This window comes from Amblyomma maculatum, chromosome 5, assembly GCF_055883805.1.
Source record: "Amblyomma maculatum isolate TAMU_Amacu chromosome 5, ASM5588380v1, whole genome shotgun sequence".
Classification (NCBI taxonomy): domain Eukaryota; kingdom Metazoa; phylum Arthropoda; class Arachnida; order Ixodida; family Ixodidae; genus Amblyomma; species Amblyomma maculatum.
In genome coordinates, this window is record NC_139348.1 from 42686604 (window position 1) to 42706917 (window position 20314).

Below are 20314 nucleotides of genomic sequence, written 5' to 3' on the forward strand. Positions count from 1 at the left end.
CTCTCTGCCCTGGAAAATACAAGTTACCCTTGCTAAGGTAGCCGCGACTGGGACTGTGTAGTTAATGTGTACTGCCTGTTTTGTTACATATCATTTGCAATAATTCGGAAATCAGTTATGCTATTTTTTCTCTACCTAAGTGCTGTTTCTCACCTTGTGTATTTTTATTTTTCTGTATTATGCACATCGCCTAATGTGTGTCAAGTATTGTCAATGCATCCGTCTACATCTGTTGCATCTCTTGTGTTTTATATGCTGCAAAATAAATTAATTTCACAAAGCACTTGGCGTCTTTTCTGCAATACTGTTTTGCAAAGGCTGTGGCGCAGCTGCGTTGCTGGCCAGTTTAGAGAACAGAGAAGCTATTTTTCCTGTTAAGCATGCTGAAAATAAATAGAAACACTAGCAGACCATTTAAAACCAAAATAATGCGCCAAAAGGGCAGGGAAGGGCGCAGGGCATAGCTAGCATTCAAATCGCGCGCCTTTCAGCAAGACCGGAAGTAGCTGCCGCCGGCCGCTTGGTGCACTACAGTCAAATGGGTCGCTGGGCCCTATGGAAGTGTCCGCTCTTTACCAATCTCTTTCTCTATGGCCCGCCGGAGCAGACGACAAGTTGTCGAAAGGAGCCGTTGTGTGCTCGTTCCTCGCCGCGCTCGTGCGGCACAGACCTCTCGTGGGCTGCTGCGCGGAACGGCAGCGGTTGGAAACGACGGCAAGGTGAGCAACGTTTTTTGCTTAACTACGCTGCATTTCAAGCAGTTTACGCTGACCATGCCGACCGGTGCCAAAAAGTTTCGCAGCTCGTGAACAGGCGCGCCGGCTTTTCAGGCGCAGTTCGTTACGCCGTACTTCTGGCGGTTCGCAACCACGGCGAGGTGTAATATGTTGTGTTCCCGGGAAGCAGCTTCATTTCGAACAGTTTATCTCGTCACGCTTGACAAAGTGGCATGTGAAGGCCCCAAAGCACGCCGTTGCGCCAAAATGGCATGTTCGCCGGCCGGTGCGGCCATGCTGACGCACTTCGCCGAACGGCTAGTTTTGCTAAGTGTCGCGCTTAGCAGAGCAACGGTAAATTGAAAAACGTTTCATTCTTGGCATTCTTGTCAAACTACGCAGTATTTCAGGCAGTTTAGCTCAGTACGGCGGTCTGCGCTTCACAAAGTCGCACGTGAAGGGCAGTCAACAGGCATGACAAGGCGCTCGCCAATATGGCTCGCCGGCCGCGATGACATGTGACATGGCATGAGGTTTTGCGAACGGCTAGTTTTGTGTGGTGTCGCGTTTAACAGGGCAACCGCAAGGTGATAAATGTTTCTTTGTCGTAAAACTGCGAGGCATTTCGGGCAGTCCAGCTCAGCGTGGTGGTCTGCGCTTCACGAAGTCGCGTATGAAAGGTAAGCCAACATGGCGTGCTCGCCGGCCGCGGTGAAGCCAGGCCGCGGTTTTGCGAACAGCTAGTTTTGCGTGGTGTCGCGTTACATTTAACTGGACAACGTTAAAGTGAAAAATGTTTTATTATGCGGCAAGCTTTATTGCTTCAGCTGTTTAGTGCTCTTGAGGAATATTGTTAGTTTAGTGGTTGTTTTTTCACGTTCTCTAGAAATGCATTTTTAGATAGGTTCGGTTAGCCTGCATTATCTGACCTCTACGTTGCAAGAGTAGCTTTTGTATCAATTTTACGAATGACAGCTTTTCTGCTCTGGACCATAACTGCTGCTCACCAAGTTTTCAGTACCCACCCACATGCACAGATGTGTGCGCGGTGCAGTGGCCTTACATTTCATTGCAACCTTCTGCATCATGTTCATTCCTTTTCCAACAGCATTGCATGGACCCACGGGACTGCAGCCGAAGCACGGCAGATGCGACGAGTGAATGATGTGGCCTTCCCTCAAGCGTCAGTACTCCTCTCTGCCCTGGACAATACAAGTTGTTACCCTTGCTAAGGTAGCCGCGAATGGGACTGTGTAGTTTATGTATAATGCCTGTTTTGTTACGCATCATTTGCAATAATTTGGAAATCAGTTATGCTATTTTTCGTCTCTACCTAAGTGCTGTTTCTCACCTTGTGTATTTTTATTTTTCTGTATTGTGCACATCGCATAATGTGTGTCAAGTATTGTCAATGCATTCGTCTACATCTGTTGCATCTCGTGTTTTATATGCAGCAAAATAAATTCATTTCACAAAGCACTTGGCGTCTTTTCTGCAATACTGTTCTGCAAAGGCTGTGGCGCAGCTGCGTTGATGGCCACTTTAGAGAACTGGGAATCTATATTTCCTGTTGTTATGCATACTGAAAATAGAAACACTAGCAGACCATTTAAAACCAAAATAATGCGCCAAAAGGGCAGGGAAGGGCGCAGCGCATGGCTAGCATTCAAATCGTGCGCCTTTCATCAAGACTGGAAGTAGTTGCCGCCGGCCGCTTGGTGCACTACAGTCAAATCGGCCGCTGGGCCCTATGGGAGTGTCCGCTCTTTACCAATCTCTTTCTCTATGCAGTTACAGCGGCCCAACTGGGTCGCGGAAACAGGTTTTCTTGCTCAGGTGACCAAGCTTACGAAGTTATTTTGCCCCGGCTTCGAACAGGTCTTATTGTATTTAACGGTCTTTTTTTTGCACGCCGATGTGAGAGCGAGACCATACAAGGTCGAGAATTTTCGCGCCGCGCTGACTCAGTTTGGACTGCTCCCCGAGGTTATCGCCTTGGAGGCGTACCAAATGAATCACGTTTGGGCCATCACGTTCAAGAGTGACGATGGAATGAAGTAGTTGCTGTCTTGCCGTGAACTAGCCGTGAAAGACCGTCGGTGCATTGCTGTCGATCCTGGTGACCAGGATGTTAGAATGAAAATTCACGGGATTTTGTACAACGTTCCCGATGAAGATGTGCGGACCGGCCTGGCTCCGTACGGCACAGTCACAGCAATTGCCGAGGAACGCTGGCGCGTACAAGGCGTACTGGACAAAGGCTCTTCAACACGGTCAGTGTCCTTGAAGTTGAAGCCTGGTGTGACAATTGATGATTTGCCACACCAGCTGCGATTATTAACAGCCAAGAAGAGTTATGATCCCCTCCCCCCCCCCTTTTTTTTGTGTGCGCTTGCGTTTTGTATTAATTGCCTATGAATTGTTTGCTGAAATGTAATTTCCTCCGTGCGTGTTGATTCTTTTTGTTTGTCTGTTTGTCTTTTTTTTTGTGTGTGTGTGTGTGTGTGTTTGCAAGTGCTCATTACGGCTGCCTGATCAAGTTTATTCTGTACTGGACCGTCTACTAGCCCCGCGGCTATCGGTCCAGATATTCTTTATGTATTTCGTTTCATACAAATAAAGATCACTTTGATTGATTGCTTAAACAGGCTCTCATAGTCAGTTCCGGCAGAGCTCCACTTTGCCTGAGGTGCCATATACCACAGGACATCTCCGATGTGAGTGCAAAGTTCCTCATTGTACTCTATGCCGCCGCTTCGGACATCATGAAACTTACTGTGTCAAGACCTATGCAAATATCACAGGGTGTATGACAAAGCAAGACACCTCGGAGCTCGTCATGGACGAGGTTGAAGCCGAGGAAGCTGCGAGAACAGAATCGAACATACCGCAGTCAAATGCCAAGGATGCGGATGACACTTGGGGCGGGGCAGTGAAGTCAAGTGAAGACCGCGCCTCTGTGCCTGCTCAGGAAGGTGCATCCGAGGCTGTGGGGGCATCAGATGGAGAAGGCAGCCAAGGCATTATAAGCATGCGAGAAAATGCCGCAGTTATCGGAGGTATGGAGTACCACCAATAATCCACGAACGTGGCACCAACAAAGAGGACCCATGACAAGGCCTGTGTTGAAGATTCGAGCCTTTCTACCCTCAGCGTCGACGAACCACCTCCCAAAACACCAGGACAGCGTCGGGCGACGCTTCGCCCGAAGCCCAACATCCCGCCGGACAGAAAGCCGGCGACGACTACACCGACGTAGGAAAAATGGCTCGCCCCAGATTGACTCAAGGACGAGGGGCGACTCACGACGGGTCTGCCAGCGAGGGTGTGCTGATTAAGTCAGTACACGCCGGACGACCCGCACACCTCTCGAGTGGACTCGAAATTTCGTAAGCGAGAACGTTTCCTGTATTCCTCATCTGTGTATAACACGGTAGAAGGTGAACACCGAGTGGTTTGGTTATCTTGTGTTTATCAACGAAATGGCAACTCAACCTGAAGCAAAACTTCGATTTGCCACGCTTAATGTAAGAGGCCTTGCAGCGAGGCGACGTCAGTATCAACTGAGTCACCTCATGCTGGACAACGATTTGTACGTGATAGCAATGCAAGAGACTTGGTCGAGCCGTTTAGAAATCGGTTCAATGTATGTGTATGCCATTCTGTTGGTACGTCGGGAGGGTGTGCTATCTTCATCCGCAATTCTTTAGGTATTGTTGAAGAATCTGTTGTAGTGTGTAATACCAGACGTTTTGTTATGTGTGGTTCTTCATATCTTGATTTACAGTGGTGCGTACTGTGTGTATGCCGCAGATAAGGAAAATCAGCGCGAAGCATTCTTCAAAAATATTGAACCTTATTTGAATTCTACCAGATATACGATCCTTCTAGGTGATTTCATTTGCGTGTGTATGACCGAGGACAGAGCTACTAACGCGATCATTCGGGATCAAAGTTCGTTGCTATTGAGCTCAATCGTCCAAGAGCACAATCTCGAAGACGTTGGGAGGGCTCTGTCAGAAGGAATCCGTCCTCAGTTCACGCTCTTCCAACAAGCCAGCCACGCACGACTCGACAGAGCTTATGTGTCGGCTATCTTGGTGCCAATGATTAGTGAATACTTGGTTAAAAGCCTCCCATTCAGCGACTATTGCATGGGAATGTTTACAGTAGGAACCAAGCCCAAGAGATCTAAAAAGATTTGCAGCGCTAAAAGACGACGCAGAGAAAAAAGATGCACAGGACGGCGCTACACTTTCAACAATGCTTTAATTCATGCAAACACACAAAATATATACGCAGCGGGTGATGGAAAGTTATCATGAGATGAGCTATAATCTTCCATACCTATCTAGAAAGGCATATTCATTACTGTGCAGCACCATGGTAACAGAACTCACGCAGCCAGACCCAGTTCTTTCAATATGATATGATTCTATGAGCTGTCGGGTGATAGCGTCCTTACATCGTTTTAATACAGTCGTGTCATACAAAAGGGCTCTACACGTGCCATCATTACATTTTCTGCAATGTAAGGGAAGGTTGGAGCCGGTGCCAGTCCTTAGCGAGTTCTTGTGCTACCGTAGCCTATCATTAATACATCTGCCTATTTGGCCGATGTATACCTTGCCGCAAGTGAGAGGGATGCTGTAAACTACTCCCTCTGTGCATGCCTCATAAGGCTTTCTGTGATTCTTGTTGCACCCAAGCAATGCTTCCTTCTCCTTGGACGTTTTCTGGCACAACCTACCTAGCTCGCATGGAGCGGAGGATGCCACCGGAACCTTGAATTTTGTGGCTACCTTCTTCAAGGTATGGGCTACACGGTGTGTGTATGGGACCACTACAGGTTTAATCGGTTTTGCAGGCTTATCACTTTGTACACCTCTTCCTGCTTTTAATCTTTGCACAAGGGTCTCAGAGACAGCCGATAGTAAACTAGTGGGAAAACCAGCAGATTTCAGTTTTGTGATCTGTCTTTCGAAGCTAGTTCCTTGCATATGGCAACATGACTTTTTGAGACTGGATTGCAGGCAGAGCGATGCTATCGCTCGTTTCACTGTTTTAGAATGCGCAGAATCAAACGGTAAAAGTTCCTACCTGGCGCGCGGGCTGTACATCCAGCATACCTGGTGTTCCATGACAGTGATGTGTATATCTAAATACTGTAAACTGTTATTATAGGAACTTCATGATTAAATTCTAATGACTTGCTGTGCTGTTTAAAAAGATTTAAAACTTCTGCCAAAGATCCTGGGTAGGTGGAAGCGGGCTGTTTCTTCAAAACAACCAGGAAATCGTCTGCGTATCTAAAAACTTGCAAGACCTTTTCACGGTTTAAGACATCAGATAAAACCAGATCTATCTCGGCAAGTAAACTATTGCACAAAATTGGAGCAACACATGATCCAATGCATATTCCGTTCTTTTGTATATACAGTTGATCACAGAAGGAAACAGTTGTAGAAGAAAGGTAAAATTCTAAAAGCGTCATGAAATTATCAACCGATATTCCAGCGGCATTCTGGAATTCCACAGCACCATTTTTATCAATGCAGGAAATGACTGATTCGAACAATTCCTTATGCGGGATGGAATAAAACAGGTCAACGACATCAAAAGAAAAAATGTAGCCTGTCTGAGTGTTGCCTCTGAAAATTCAATCACATCTAACGAATTCTTTACCACAAACGGGTCACATACTTCAAGCAGAGTCAAAGTTTTCAAAAGGAAACGGCTCACCAGGTTCTGCCATGATCCTTTTTCGCTCACAATACATCTGAACGGGATGCCTTCCTTATGGGTTTTGGCTGTAAAAGAACACCGAGAGACTATCACACTCATTTCCACTGATAGCTTTCGCAAGCTTAGAAATCCCAAGCTGTTCACACAAAGAAGCGGCCCGAATCCTTAATTTTGCTGGCTTAATGTCCACACGGCGGAAGTTCTTGTTGATGGCTTGCTCTGCTTTTTTGTAGAACGTCATGGATGACAACACAACGAATCCACCGTCTGTATCTGCTTGTAGCAGTCGCAGATCATATTCATTGAAGAAGGTCACGACCTTGTCTGATGAAGTTCTAGACCGGTTTACACCCTTAGAGACACACTTGAGAAGGCAGTCCACACCATCCAAACGGCATCTTTCTTCATCTTGTGGTTGTGCTTTGTTGGCTACTTGTCTGTTCAAGGCCAGGAGCTGGTGAGCCGGCACAACCGGTTCACTACTGTACTTTATTCGGTCCTTTCTTGAGTAATGCGGCCACATCATCCGGAATACAGATATCATCTAAGACTTGTAGTTGGCCCTCATTTGTTGCTGGTTGCTTCTTCTCTCTTGGCATCCGCAAAAGGGTAGAACGCCATAGGAACTCGGTCACTTGCGCTGCTAGCCTTTTGAAAGATTTTAACTTCACAATGGCTACACATTCCGGGTCTTGTGCAAAACACACAACGCGGAGCCAGTCTTGATAGAGCCTACTTGACGCCATTGCTCAGAACGCATGATCCAAGTAATACGTTTGGCACGTTGATGCCGTTGACCTGTTTTATTCCATCCCGCATAAGGAATTGTTCGAATCAGTCATTTCCTGCATTGATAAAAATGGTACTGTGGAATGCCAGAATGTCGCTGTAATATCGGTTGATAATATCATGACGCTTTTAGAATTTTACCTTTCTTCTACAACTGTTTCCTTCTGTGATCAACTGAATATACAAAAGAAGGGAATATGTATTGGATCATGTGTTGCTCCAATTTTGTGCAATAGTTTTCTTGCTGAGATAGATCTCGTTTTATCTGATGTCTTAAACCGTGAAAAAGACTTGCAAGTTTTTAGATACGCAGATGATTTCCTGGTTGTTTTGAAGAAACAGCCCGCTTCCACCTATCCAAGTTTTAAATCTTTTTAAACAGCACAGCAAGTCATTAGAATTTACTCATGAAGCTCCCATTAATAACAGTTTACAGTATTTAGATATACATATCACTGACATGGAACACCAGGTATGCTGGATGTACAGCCCTCGCGCCAGGAAGGAACTTTTACCGTTTGATTCTGCGCATACTAAAACAGTGAAAGGAGCGATAGCATCGCTCTGCCTGCAATCCAGTCTCAACAAGTCATGTTGCCATATACAAGGAACTAGCTTCAACAGACAGATCACAAAACTGAAATCTGCTGGTTTTCCCACTAGTTTACTATCGGCTGTCTCTGAAACCCCTGTGCAAATATTAAAAGCAGGAAGAGGTGTAAAAACTATTAAGCCTGCAATACCGATTAAACCTGTAGTGGTCAGATACACACACCGTATAGCCCATGACTTGAAGAAGGTAGCCACAAAATTCGAGGTTCCGGTGGTATTCTCCGCTCCATGCAAGCTCGGTAGGTTGTGCCAGAAAACGTCCAAGGAGAAGGAAGCATTTCTTGGGTGCAACAAGAATCACAGAAAGCCTTATGTGGCATGCACAGAGGGAGTAGTTTACAGCATCCCTCTCACTTGCGGCAAGGTATACATCGGCCAAACAGCCCGATGTATTAATGATAGGCTACGGGAGCACAAGAACTCGCTAAGGACTGGCACCGGCTCCAACCTTCCCTTGCATTGCACAAAATGTAATGATGGCACGTGTCGAGCCCTTTTGTATGACACGACTGTATTAAAACGATGTAAGGACGCTATCGCCCGACAGCTCATAGAATCATATCATATCGAAAGAAGTAGGTCTGGCTGCGTGAGTTCTGTTACCATGGTGCTGCACAGTAATGAATATGCCTTTCTAGATAGATATGGAAGATTATAGCTCATCTCATGATAACTTCCCATCACCCGCTGCGTATATATTTTGTGTGTTTGCATGAATTAAAGCATTGTTGAAAGTGTAGCGCCGTCCTGTCCATCTTTTTTCTCTGTGTCGTCTTTTAGCGCTGCAAATGTTTTTAGTAACTATGAACCAACAAGCCCAGCTTGGAGTCTTGCTACCAAGAGATCTAATTTCAAGTGGAACTTTTGGAAACTAAATGTAAAGCTGCTTAGTGATGAAAATTTCACGCGTACAGTACAAGAAAAACTTGATAGTTTGTTTATGGGTGACAATAGGGATTTTATAGAGAAATGGGAGCGTTTCAAAGAAGAAATAAAAATGAGCGCAATCGAAAGAGCGTGTGCACTACGGCATAACGAGAAAACGGAGGAAAAAGAACTTCAAAGCCGATTAAATTCATTTCTGCGGCTAGGAAACGCACAGCCAGGCCAGTTTGCAACAGAAATAAAAGAAACAAAAAGTAGAGAAGAACTGATAGATAAGGAAAAATACAAAGGTGCTATCATACGCGCACGCGCAGAGCCGTCGTGGCTTGGTGAGTCGCCAACAAAGCGGTCCCTTTGCGACAAAAAACGATATGCCGTCAAGAACGACATTAGAGAGATAGACTACGAGGGAGAAGCAACTCGCGATTTCAAGACTATTCAGCGCGCGTTTGTTGATTATTATTAAGAACTGCTGGGTCACTAGGCAAGCTTTCAAGAAGGCTTTGAGTCAGATTTTTTGTCGCTGTTGAATATACTAGGGGATGAAGTTAAGCTTGACCAAGAGGCACCTATTAGCATTATTGAAATCGAGCATGCTATTGACGAGTTGAGCTCTGGAAAGGCACCGGGACCAGACGGGCTTAGCGCAGCTTTCTACAAAGCCTTCAAGAGTGATATTGCGTATATGTTTCACCGAATAATTCAAGAAATGTATGAAACCCACATGATGCCTCCGTCTTTCCGAAAAACCCACATTGTTCTCATACCGAAGAGTGACGATCCCACCAGGCGACTATCAGTAAAAGCTTATAGGCCGATAAGTTTCACAAATGTAGACTATAAGATTTTCATGAAGGTTTTAAGAAGAAGATTGCAGAATGTGATAAAGTCTATTGTTGGCCCGCACCAAACGTGCGGAATAAAAGGTCGAGCGATACATACAACATTCATGTAGCACGTAGTATTCTAGAATGCTGTGATTCATTTAAAAAACGTGTAGCCATGTTGCAATTAGACATGGAAAAAGCCTTTGACCGCGTTAGTCACCATATCTTGTTTTCCTTGAACAAGATATGACATGTGAACGTTGGCCGCGTTCTTGTTGAAGGTGTTAAAATGGCATATGTTGGTTGTACGGCAAACATCATTATTAACAAGCAACTGAGTGAAAGCATTGCTGTTCGTTCTTCAGTGAGACGAGGGTGCCCTTTGTCGCCATTGTTGTTTGCCCGGTATCTCGAACCATTCTGTCTAAAAATTATGTCAAATGAGAATGTGCACGGCTTTGCGACATTGTCCACTGAAGTTAAAAACCTTTCTTACGCGGATGACATTGCAATCTTCTGCGCAGATAAAGATAGCGTAACAGAAGCAATGAAAGAGGCAACTAGGTTTTGCAAAGTCTCAGGAAGTGTGATAAACTGGGAAAAGTGCTTCGGCTTTTGGCATGGTAACTGGGATTCTGCGCCCATCATGCACGAAGGCTTTCAGTGGGCAATGTCACCTGTTAAATATTTGGGAGTTCCGCTAAACGATTATAAAGAACCAGCAAAGTACTAGGAAGCAGCAATTGAACGAGCGCGTGAAAATACGCGCAAATGGAGTGGCCGAGGTTTTTCTATTTTTCTTAGCGCCACAGTATGCAACCTGTTTCTAGTGGCCAAAGTTTGGTATGTGCTTCAGGCATTGTGCATGTCACGAACAAATGTCTAATGATTGCACCGAGTGTTTGCAGTGTTTATTTGGGGTCGAGTTGGGACCACCGAGATTGGGACGTTCATCTCCCATTTGTGACATTCGCCTACAATTCATCTGTCCATTCTACCGGTGGATACTGCCCATTTTATTTATTATCTGGCCGACACCCATTACTGCCTTTCGGCACCTCCCTACCCGCGGCTTATGCCACCAGTACATACGCCATTGATGCCGTCGCCCGCGCTCATGATGCCCGCCGGACAGCTCATGCCAGGCTCTCTGCATCCCAAGACTCCCAAAAGTTCCGGTACGACAGTCGCCACCATCCGCTACGCTCCTGGGTTTCTCGTCTTGCTGTGGCTCCCGTGCCGTCGAGTGGGCTTGTGTGAAAACATTTTGCCCCGTTACACAGGCCCTTACCCTGTGTTGCACCCCGTGACCCACGTCACCTACGAATTTCAGTCTGTGTCTCCGAAGTCCCCGTCCACAGCGCCAATCTCCGAAATAGTGCATGTGTTCCGTCTGAAGCCCTATTATGCACGTTCTGTTCCGCTAACGCAAGCAGCACCTGAACTGTGCTTTTCCCGCGGGGGGGGGGGGGGGGGGGGGGGGGAGTGTTTCTTAGCTGTATTCGCTGTTCGTGCTGAGGATAATGCAATGCAAAAGACTCCCAGAAGACGATGACGTTGAGGGTTGTGAAATCGGTGCTCTAATCAACGTTAGTTGTGCGGACAGCTTTCGGGCTGTAGATCTTCCTCGTAGCAATATGATAGTGGGAACGCATTTTCATGCATCTGTGGAAGCATATCGTAACCGCACTGCAACAAACGCCTCGTTGTTTGCGCCAGCGCGGCTGGACTGTGTTGCGTGACCCACCGGTGAGCCACGACGCAGTGAACGTGTTAATAATATAAATTATATGACACTCGATATGACTAACTAATAGCAACATCCAATTTCAATCACTCAAATATTCCGTCATCTGACAGTTAGGACTGTTCAACCCTCAATCTTTTTTGTGGTTATGAAATATTCATCACCGGATAATAATAATGATGATGATGTAAATCACTTTACATCTGCTTCATCCGACGACACCCATTGACGTGTTCCGAAAAGCTAGCCCGCATGTTAAAGGGCATTTTGGCGCATCTTGATGCGCCATTTGTCAATCCACTTCGATGTCGCATTGCTGTGCTATACGTGTTAAGCTTCACAGGAGAGGTTCACTGCCACTGTCGTTCCATTAGCACATTTATCCTGGTAATTACTTACCATCACTATAAACTGTCGTCGGTCCAGCGATGCAATGCACTTTAATGTAACGATCAGCATAATTAATACACATGCATACGTATTCGCACAAAACTTTGCAAAAAGGTAATACGCACCAAGATCGACAAATCATTGCGACTGTTGCCTCTCGTGTGGTGCTTCCAATCGGATACCTAATTAAAACAAGTCACACACACAATTGAGCCATATCGACCGCTCATAATAAATTTCAACAGCTTGTCTACTAAACTGCGTGTCTGCAGGTGACCATGCAACGATGAGACGATTTCCAGCCCAATTCCTTTATCTGTTATGAAAAATGGCCGGAATTGTAATTGCTTGTTATATACACTAAAATATAGTTATAATAATTGCAACTATGCATACCAACTTATCCGTCTGCACAAATTTTTCACTCGTCGAAGGTACGTGGGAATCGTGGGCGATTCTGTTTGATGACCTCCTTGAGACGTCTATTGGCTCAGCGACTGTTAAATCTATCGCGTAATGTACTACACATGTAACAAGATGCGGTCAACATTATCATTGAGAATCGTCGAATATTAGAGTAACAGTACCATAAAAGCAGCCACTTACCATACTTATCGATACCGCTCTCATTAGCAGGTTGCGATTGCGTTTCGCAAAGCAACAGTCGTCGCTCATTTTTGCTGTAACTGCAATAACACATACACAACAGTTACGAAGTTTAATGTTGAATGGTCCAACGGAAAAGTAATCATATATACCTGCAACGTTTACGCGTGCCAGCTACGTTCACAATATTACAACGACAGTGTGTGTCTTTCCCATTTTATAGTATTCTAGGTGGAAAGCGTATAAAATGGGTGTGGTCATATCCGTGGTGCCATCCATTTTTGACCAATACTGGTCACCACTAGTCACGTGCTTTATCAGATATCAACCCATACCTTCCTAAAATTTCAAACATTTGATACCATCACAGCTGCCACGACGTCTCGGCGTGATTTGGAGGCATCACAGAATCTCACTGAACAGATACGCATGCGCGTCATCGTGCCAACGCCCCATACAGCGTCTTTTTTATTTCACTTGTCAACACATCGCTTTTTTATTAATCATAAAACCGTGTAATTGAAAAAAGTAGAACTACACCATAAATATAGCATATATTATTGCGTCCTTCTAACTACTCTTATTAGAACAATTAGAAAGGTAAGAGAAAAATAACATAGAACGTCAACTTCTCCCAATCTTACTCGGAGTTCATAATCAAAGTCCTTTATTAGACGAAACAGACAAGCATATTACATCAAAAACGTAAACCAGATTGTGTGAAACGCGATATTGAAACTCTAATTTCGAGCATGTATACGCTAATTAAACGACGGTTTGTAGAATAAAGTAAAAAACAAAAGAAACCACTAGGGTGACTACGATGTTTATAATTAAAAACATAAGCCACACATACATTCTGTTTAAATACTAAGAAAATCCCGTCTTAAATATATTCGCATTCATTTTTGTTCGTCTTCAATAAGCAAAACCTCACACCACCATTGTTTTTAATCTGCAAAATCGAACGATTATGAATGCGTTTGAGTATGCTTTATGCAACGAGGATAGATTTCTACACACGCCAAATTAAGATCTGGCGGTTTTGAAGTCGTGTATGCAGGCGTTCGGTTATGCGATTTCGCATCCATTGCAGTGAAATCTATTGCTGATGAAATGATTTGTCTTGGCATTTTGCAAATCCAAACGTTCACGCTGCGCTAGGCACGTTTCAAATATCTCATAATATGCGAAAACATCTACGATACCGCGCATATACACATTACGCCAATAACCACCGCCGTATTGCTACGCCCCTACCTTTCAACGGGGTGGACCGACTTGTCAAAACGCGTACCGTACGAAATATACGCAATGGTTCGCGTTATAAATGTGGAAGGTGCTATTAAAATTTACAACCGGTTTACATACGTTAATGCGTATGCGATATTAATTGGACACCCGGTCAATTCTGTGTCATTATATTCGCTATTAAACGAAACCAAGTTTACCGAATGAAACTCGAACTTTTTCCAATAAAATACTTACATTTTTAAAAGCTTGCAACGATTTCAACGTGGTACATTGCGATTTCAAGGACGACCACGCATTAATAGATCTGTTCGATTATAACGCAATTCGGGTCGTAGACTCGATTTTGCGGTGCATAAAAAATTAGGCCCCGCAAGCAGTATGCCGGTACCCCGCTTTATTCGTCTCCCAAATGGCGTAAAATTTAAATGTTTTACGCTGAGTCCATGATGGTGTGGAGCATAGGAATAGCTTATATATAAAATGTTCACAAATGCGTTGCCGTTCAATCACATGGATGAAATTAAACGTTATGATAATATATCGCAATTACAACTAGACGAACATCTAGCCACTGCATCTCCGGATGTCAAGTCGTTGTTTAAATGCATGCTTCAACGCGATCGTCGAAATCGCATATCGGTATAAATGATTTGTAAGCATGACTGATTACATAATAACGCATAATATTTATAATAGACATTGCTCGTAGTGATAATACGACACCCCACCTCCCAGTGACGTCACGCAAAAAGAGATAACGCGTATAAGGATATCACGCCGCCGATGATAGGGGGTAGAAAACGAGCGCAGAACAATCGTAACATTAAGCGGATGCTCTCCGTTTCAGTCGTTGCAGCTGTCAACGACCACCTCACCACCAGCACTGTTCTCCACTCACGTCGTAGCATAACGAAAAAGAAGGGACTAACGGATGTCCCGTTTCGCCATGTTATTCATTTATATCGCATTGGCTTTATTACTACCAACCTCTGTGTCTACCATGTATAATCACGTAATTCCAGCTTGCTTCAACCGCAACGTCAACGTCCGTATTCGTACGTGCACTAAAGAACCAGTGCGGCCCAAGCGCACCGTTATAGCCTCGCCCTCCATCACCCCGTACGTCATCAAATGGCCGCACGCACTGGGACATCCACCTTCGGCCATCACAGTTGACATGTTCAACACCCCCGTGCTTTACGACGATGACCAGTTAGTCAAATTCAGTCCGAACAAAATACAACGCGTCACGTAATCGATTCCTCGTGCTACGGATACACCGACAGCTTGGGGGGCTACATCATCACGTGTACAACTTGCAGCATCGACTACATGATCCGTCAGTGTGTGTGTGCCAGATGGAGTGTTAACCGATGCCTGGAAATCTAATCGCGTACTATCGCGCTCAGTAGGAGCTACACCGCGCGAGCGTGTGGCCGATCGCTCGGCATGGTTGTATAGTAGCACCGATAGTGCTGTGTTTTCAAGCTACCTGCAGAGGGTGTAGCTGCCTCAGCAAGCTCGCATCACCGCTGCTTGCTTGCACCTTCACCATCATTAATTGTTGTTTTGATATCAGTTTCAAAAATGATAACTGTACCCGTCGGTCGACGCTAATACTTCATAATCGGACCAGTATTAGTGCGCACACTCAGCGTTATCTGGTATGCCACTTTGGTATGTCACTTTACTGAATCGGGAATGCTGTACTGAAGCGCAGTAGACTTATATGCGTTAAATAAGCTGATTGTAGGTGCTAAAACTCTGTTGAAAACGCTGCATCACCCACGACGTTGCTGCTTCTGTATTTACGTAGGCACTAACGCGTTACTGTAGGCTGAAATCATATCTGAACGCACAGCCCTTCCTGGACGAAGAAAGCGCTGCTTTTCATAAATTTCGAAAGGCATGCCTCGTAGGTGCAAGCTTGGAGGCTTCCTTCATGGGTGCAAACGTGCTGCGTGATTCTGCAGTTATTACTTCAGCGAAAAGAAAGTGAGAAACAGACGTGTCTTCCAGATGGACAGGACAGAGGGTTCCAGCGCGTTTGCTGGAACAGCTGCACCCTCTCCAGACAACTCTAAAACACGGCACAATAAGTGCAACTGCACCTCCTTGCTGAGTGCTCGGCTAAGCGCTCGCACGGTGTAGCTCATATTGAGCTCAACAGGACCCAGTTTTAAAGATGATAACATCAACTACCGAGCAACGACGCTTTTCGATGCAGTCAAGCTGCTTACTATCAGTACACAAGTGCTTGTTTCCCCATTCGCCGGATTATGTGACGGGACCGTATCCACTACGTATGCGCAAACAACAACGGAGTAGTATTTTTTTACGAGCAATCACTACAGGGCCAATTCTGTGCGTATGCCCGTGTAGCTAAAGTCTTCGGTTTGAGAGACGAATGACATTTCGAAGATGAGAGAACAAAAACAATGAAAGTTGATTGCACTTCTGCAGACTTATGTACATACTTCAAAGCTCTTAACAGCAAAAGGTCAAAAGCAAGGAGTTCATAGCAATGATAGACTATTGTCACGTAGTGGTGACGAGGTCGACTACACAAATGAAGGGGTCGATGATTGCACTGAAGAAACTCTTTATTGGGCTGACTTGCGCCCGCAAAAGAACTAAGCAACTCGGCGGCGGCGATAGCAACAAACGTGCTCGTCGGTCGTCGGACAAAGAATGCCCATCACACTCGGCAACGTTCAGTTTAAAGGCTGCACAGAACAATCTAGATAACGTCGCAAACAGCTACCAGCACGGGCTGGAACATTGTGGAAAGACACCCAAGAGGCCGGAACCTTCGAGACAGATCTCGGTGCATCTTGCGCTACAACAAAACTGATAAAGGTGTGACTCGCGACATCGAGCATTAACAAACAAAGATTACGGAACTGATACGCGGTCCAGAATTAGAGTGATAAGCCTGTGTGTCGGCGGCTGTTAAAAAACAACAAATACTGTTTTGAAGGTTTCGCGGCATTACTCCCCCATTAAAAAAACATCGCCTCGACGTTCCAGAACAAAGAAACATAAACACTACAAAGTTTAAAACACCACAGATTCTTTAACGCGCGTAATATGGCTTCAGTCGCATAACATGTACAATTTATGGGCGTGCGCGTCGCCGTTGTGATGCTGACGTTCCATCGGGAATGATTTCATAGGCCAGTGGTCCGACGCGGCGAAGGATCTTGTACGGCCCAAAGTATCGACGCAACAACTTTTCACTTAATCCGCGACGGCGAATTGGTGTCCAAACCCACACTTGGTCTCCTGGATTGTACTCTGCGTGGCGTCGTCGTAAATTGTATCGTCGGTTGTCGGTGCGCTGTTGGTCCTTAATACGCAGCCGTGCGAGTCGTCGGGCTTCCTCTGCACGCTGCAGGTAGGCGGCGACGTCAAGGTTGTCCTCGCTGGTTACGTGCGGCAGCATTGCGTCGAGCGTCGTCGTGGGCTCCCTGCCGTACACAAGCTTAAACGGGGTCGCTCTGGTCGTCTCCTGGACTGCCGTGTTATACGTGAAGATCACGTACGGCAAGATGGCGTCCCAGGTCTTGTGTCCAGCGTCGACGTACATAGCGATCATGTCCGCGATCGTTTTCTTCAGGCGCTCCGTAAGGCCATTGCTCTGGGGATGGTACGCAGTTGTTCGTCGATGGCTTGTGTGACTGTATTCCAGGATGGCTTGCGTCAACTCTGCCGTAAACGCCGTTCCCCTGTCCGTGATGAGCACTTCTGGGGCGCCATGTCGCAAGAGAATTTGTTCGACAAAAAATTTGGCGACTTCTGCCGCGGTACCATTTGGTAGCCCTCTTGCTTCGGCGTAACGGGTAAGGTAGTCAGTGGCCACGATGATCCACTTGTTACCCATAGACGAAGATGGAAAGGGGCCGAGGAGATCAATCTCACTTTGTTGAAAGGGCAGGATTGGGGGCGGAATCGGGTTTAGTAGTCCTGCTGGTCTCATCGGCGGCGTCTTGCGTCGTTGGCTCTCACGACACGTCTTCACGTAGTGGGAAACTTCGGCAGGCAGTCGCGGCCAGTAATACTTCTCCTGGATTCGACGCAACGTGCGCGCAAATCCGAGGTGGCCTGCGGTGGGCTCGTCGTGCAACGCCTGCAGAATTTCTTGCCGAAGGGTTTTAGGCACTACGAGAAGCTGCGCGGTCTTGTTGGGTGCAAAGTTCTTCTTCACGAGGAGGCCATTGCTTAACGTGAAGGATGATAAATGTCGCCTGAACACACCAGGAGGGGAAGCGGTCTTTCCTTCCAAGTAATCGGCTAGCGCTTTCAGCTCAGGGTCTGATCGCTGTTGTTCTGCGAAACTGCTGGCGCTTACCGGTCCCAAAAAGGCGTCATCGTCCTTCGGGGGAGAATCGACGGGAGCGCGGGATAAGCAGTCTGCGTCGGAATGCTTCCGGCCCGACTTATAGACTACAGTCATGTCCAATTCTTGAAGTCGTAGGCTCCATCTGGCAAGGCGGCCGGAAGAATCTTTCAAATTAGCCAGCCAGCAGAGCGCGTGATGGTCGCTTACCACCTTGAATGGTCGGCCGTATAGGTATGGACGAAACTTAGAAGTAGCCCAGATGATCGCAAGGCACTCCTTCTCGGTCGTCGAGTAATTTACTTCGGCTTTTGTGAGAGACCTGCTAGCGTAGGCGATTACTTTTTCCTGTCCGGCAGTCTTCTGGACGAGAATGGCTCCTAGGCCTACACTGCTCGCGTCGGTGTGATTTTCTGTCTCGGAGTTTTCATCAAAGTGTCCAAGTACAGGAGGGCATTGCAGGCGGCGCTTAAGTTCGTCGAAGGCTTCCCCTTGCGGCGCTTCCCATTTAAAAGGTACGTCAGCCTTTTTAAGCTGCGGCAACGGTTCGGCGATCCGCGAAAAGTTTCTGACAAATCGTCGATAATAAGCGCACAGCCCAAGGAATCGGCGCACAGCTTTCTTGTCGGCAAGCGGTGAGAATTGTGCGATTGCAGCTGTTTTCTCCGGGTCTGGGCGAATACCGTCCTTGCTAACAATGTGACCTAGGAATCGGAGTTCTTCGTAGGCGAAATGACACTTCTCTGCTTTTAGCGTTAGCCCCGATGACTTGATGGCTTCCAGCACTGTCTGTAGTCGTTTTAGGTGGTCTTCAAAGTTTGACGAGAAGACAACAACGTCGTCCAAATATACCAGACAAATTTGCCACTTCAAGCCTGCCAGGACTGTGTCCATTACTCGTTTAAACGTGGCTGGTGCGGAGCAGTGGCCAAATGGCATCACCTTAAATTCATAAAGGCCGTCCGGTGTCATGAATGCGGTCTTCTCGCGATCTCTTTCGTCGACCTCAATTTGCCAATATCCGCTCTTCAGGTTCATCGATGAGAAGTACCTTGCATTGCTGAGCCGGTCGAGTGTCGTCGATGCGGGGAAGCGGGTAGACATCCTTCTTCGTTATGCTATTCAAGCGACGGTAATCAACGCAGAAGCGAAGTGTGCTGTCTTTCTTCTTGACCAAAACGACTGGTGCCGCCCAGGGGCTGTTCGATGGCTGGATTACGTCATCACGCAGCATTTCCTCAACTTGATCGCGAACGGCCTGGCGTTCTCGCGGCGATACACGATAAGGGCTTTGGCGCAGAGGTCGGGCGTGTTCGTCCGTTATTATGCGATGCTTGGCCAGTGGTGTGTGTCGTACCTTCGATGACGATGAGAAGCACTCCCCGTAGCTTCGAAGCAGACTGAGAATCTGGTCTTTCCTGTTGTGGGTCAATGCCGGGTTGATGTCAAATGTGGGCTGACGGAATAGGTCCGGTGCGTCTTCCAGCGTTTGGTCGTGGAGGGAGAATACATCTTTGAGGTCCGCTAATTCATCGAGAAAGGCGATCGTCGTGCCCTTGTTGAGATGCCGGTATTCTTCGGTGAAGTTTGTCACCAGAACCTGAGCTTGACCTCTCCGGAATTTCGTGATGCCTCTTGCGATGCCGACACCTCGTTCTAAGAACAATCGGATATTTCCTTCGACGATGCCTTCAGCGGTTTCGGTGTTGTCGCTACCTACGCAGACTGCGATACTTGATCGGGGCGGGACGTTCAATTCTTCGTTGAGGACGTTTAGAGGGATGTGTTGCATTGACGTCGTCGTAGCAGAAATGGCTTTGTCTGCAGAGAGCTTGATGAGCTTGGATCGCAGGTCGATGATAGCCCTATGTTCATTTAGGAAGTCCGTGCCTAAAATCACGTCGCGGGAGCACTGCTGCAAGACCACAAAGCTGGTGGGGTAAGTACGCCCATTTACGGTTATTCTTGCAGTGCATCGTCTCGATGGAGTAATCAGGTTGCCACCTGCGGTGCGAATCAGCGGGCCATCCCAAGCGGTGGTAACTTTTCTGAGCTGAGAGGCTAACGGTCCACTAATGACTGAATAGTCAGCTCCGGTGTCTACTAGTGCAGTGACTCTGCGACCTTCGATATCAACTTGAAGGTCACTTGTTCGCGTCCTCGCATTGCACGTGTGCTTTAGTGTCCGATCTCGTCTCCGTCGTTTCTTCAGGGCATGGCCGGGGCATACCGTAGTTACTGCGCTGGGCGGCGTGGTCTGCTTGCAGTATGGTCGTGATGTCGTCGATGACGTCGTGTGGAGCGGCGGTGAAATGGCTGCTTCGTCGTTAGTGGTCATCGGCGGCGGAGGATGTTCGTCTTTTCGCCGTTGAGCAACCTACGGGGGCTTGGGGACCTTCCGCGC